Source organism: Halyomorpha halys, unplaced genomic scaffold (assembly GCF_000696795.3).
Source record: "Halyomorpha halys isolate HHAL.00 unplaced genomic scaffold, Hhal_1.1 Scaffold627.1, whole genome shotgun sequence".
In the NCBI taxonomy this organism is placed as follows: Eukaryota; Metazoa; Arthropoda; class Insecta; order Hemiptera; family Pentatomidae; genus Halyomorpha; species Halyomorpha halys.
The window spans coordinates 179,929-183,505 of NW_027111080.1; the positions used below are offsets into that span (position 1 = coordinate 179,929).

The 3,577-nt window shown below is 24.3% G+C and overlaps 1 long non-coding RNA gene across 1 annotated transcript in view; it reads left to right on the forward strand.

Annotated features, from left to right (window-relative positions):
* LOC106684905 (uncharacterized) overlaps positions 1-3,577 on the forward strand; it is a 43,664-nt gene that overhangs the window by 853 nt on the left and 39,234 nt on the right. The window lies entirely within an intron of this gene.

Below are 3,577 nucleotides of genomic sequence, written 5' to 3' on the forward strand. Positions count from 1 at the left end.
ATAAAATAATTTATATATATTACTAGAAAAAACACGCTTTCCACTTTAATACTCATTTTTTCATCTATTTTTTCCCACATCTCTATGATTCTAGATATAATTAACGTCACATTAAAATATGAAAAAAATAACATGTTTGGTAACAAGATATAACCATTTTATTTATATGAATAAATATTTTTCTTCCAATTTTTTCTAATATATTTTTTAATTATAAAACCACATTTTACAAATTTTCAAGTTTTAAGGTAAAAGACAAACTAATTGAAAGTTATTTTAATTTTATCATTTGTGGTATTGCATTCGAAAACCAGCCAAGTCCATTTTGTAAACAAAGTATCTTAAGTAATATAATAAAAAACTGTTATTTAACTAAATAAAAATATTAAAAATTTGAAAAGAGACAGCTGATTTTTTAAATCATTGCCTCATTTTATTTTTGCGATTTATTAGTCTAAAAATATCACTATTTTTTCCTTCAATTTTATCTCTTTAATATTATGAGGATCTGATTTATTCAAAAAAAAAAATTTAATTTGTAATTTATAATTTATAAATCATGCTGTTGTTATCAGGGAATCACGACTTATTAATTGCATCTAAAACTCTTAAGTCGTATATCATTAACCTTGAAAAATGGCTTATAAAGTTGAGGATTAAAAAAAATATCTTTAAAACACCTTCATTATTCGTTGTGTATCTTATATTTCTAAACATTATTTAATTTATATCTAGTGAACAGATTCACTAAATGTGCTTCACGTTTCTTGTCGAGTTAATCACTTATTCATTATGAACACAAATTTATGCTTCAACCTTGAATACATTTTTTTTATTATTATTATATGGAAAACATTTCGGTTAATGGATAGTGAATTAATGAGATTTTCCTGCAGTAATTGTAAAATTCAAATCTTTGTACAGTGATTAGATTAGACTATCGTCTGTAAAAGAAATTAATTCATTAATTTTTAAACAACATGCTCCAAAATTTGCAACTCCATACAACTTGTTTTAACAAAATTTGCTGCATATTTCATTAAAACATTTCGCGAAAATCTATTAATAAAAGAAATCTACAACAAATACTCTCATAGACGCTACGTTCATAAAAGACAAAACATGTTTTGCTAAACTAACATTGTCAATGTATATATATATTTATATTTTATTTATTTATTTATATAAGTATGTATATATTAAATTTTTGTTTTGATTAAATGTTTACTTCTGTGGTCACTTAATATTTTAGAGGATTTATATATCAAATACAATTTTTTATTAAATATAAACTTATTGCTATTAGCTTATGTTCTAAACGTATTAATTTTATACATTATCAAGTGAAATAGTAATTTTTATTGTAAATTTTGTTAATAAAGTTTTTTTATTATATTCGGAGGAAGGATACATGTTCACCAAAAGGCTATGGCGATCAACGAAATAGGGCAATAAAAATTCAAAATAATAAAATACTTATTTCTTGTTCGGTTCGATTGAAATATTTAAAAACATCACAATTTCTTATTTATAACATAAATAAATAATTCAATCTATAATCCATAATCTGTAATAATGTATAAGAGACAACGAAAACCAATAGTAATTATTTACGATACTTCAAATCGATATTTCTTTACGTCAACACCGAGGTAAGGACTTGACGTACGACTGTGACTAAACTAAAGTTATATTAGGTCTTGACTTTCCTACATCATGAAGAAGGAAATAAGAATTCGAATGAGGCGAGGTTTGTCATGATTGTTGATTATAGATAGACAAAAATAATCCATAGTCATGCTACGTAAAGCGTGGCAAGAGTGTGGTAGACCAAGGAAAGTAAAGAGGGAGAATTTAAGGAGGATGTCATCATCAAGAAAGAGTAAAAGACAGAAGTGGGAGAGGAATATAGTATAGAAGCAACACGTTCTGAGGTTATCGTACGAATATTCACATTTTGAGATTTGTATGCACGAAATCACAGTTTTTAATTTTTTTTTAAATTTACAAAATGCATATGATTTATGAAAAAAATTAAAGAAATCATGTTAACAAGCATACTAAGTTAGCTTCGATTTTTGTTGAAAATACTAAAATTAAATTTACGTTTAAAAAATTTAAGTATGGTTATTTATCTTTTTTATGATTTAATTATGAGAAAAAATAAAACTCTGAAATCTCAAATGGTGGAAATTTCATACTAGAGTATAATATTTTAAATTTTCATTCCTACTTTGCACCTTAATTTTTCGAAATTGTGGTATTTTTAAGAAATTTAAAATTGAGTATCCAGATTATGGGAATAAAAAAATCATTAATTAGTAATTTATTATAATATGTAGTTATTTAAATTTATATTTTATTCACTTGATTATATTTAAAATAAAATATTTTATACATATGTACTCGTTTTATTAGTTCGTTGAATGAAATAGTTAAAGTAGATGTGTGCGATTTAAATTCTAAAATAAATCTATTTAAGGCTCAGTGTCACGAAAGTGACAGTATTAAGGTTTGACAATGTCTTGTCTACACCAAACTTGTTGACAGTCTGTCGAAAAAAATACCATAACAGCAAGAGCCTTACTTCATATCAGTTTTAAAACATTTTAATAGAATCAATTTTAACTACAAAAACACAAATAAAATGTCAAAAAAATATACACTCTGTCCAATTAATTAATTAAAATTAATGTTGATAAAGTGCGATAGATCACCCTCATGTTTTATGGATGTGGTGGCACGTGACAGTGGTTTCACTGCTATTACATAAACTCTAAACTATTTAGAGATATAGTGCTATGATACTACTACGACAATAAATAGTGTCATAAACAATCACGCAATTAATACCTAAAAATTGTTATGTGGGACTACAAAAAAAAAAAAAATTAAAATAAAAAAAAAGCAGCGACTGACTTTACTTCCACTATTTAGTTTAATAAAGGTTGTAGGAAATTGAATATGCTTATTCCATTTTATAACTTATTTAAATATATAGATTTATAAATATTAATGTAAATATATAACCACATTATGTCGGCTTATTATAAATTACTACCGCTTACTATGTTTGTACAGTTCATTAATTATTTTCCCTGTATTTTACTTCCTATTTAATATTAAAAACTTCAGGCTTTTAAAATTTATAAATACCTTTATTCAATATATTGATAAATAAACTTATGTAAACCTAACCAGTTTAATGTAAAAGCCAACTTTTTTTCGGGAATACCAACTTTTCTCTGGAAAAACCTACTTTTTAGAGAATAAAAATTATTAGATAAATTGTTAATATGTGCACTAATAAATAAAGAAAGAAATCCTTGAACGACAAAATATGTTTTTATTTTTTAAAAATAGAATTCCCTTCTAAATAGTTAATTAGATTTTTAATAAATTCAGTAAACAAGCTTACAAAAAGAAAACAATACAGCTAATTTAAATTAAAATAATGTTTTATTTCGTTTGAAATTTACTTACAATTAGGGACGGAGTCAGTTTCTTACAAATGCTAATGTCTGGCATTCGGTGAAGACTACGTCTACATTTAGAATTAAAAAAAACTTTTATTTAT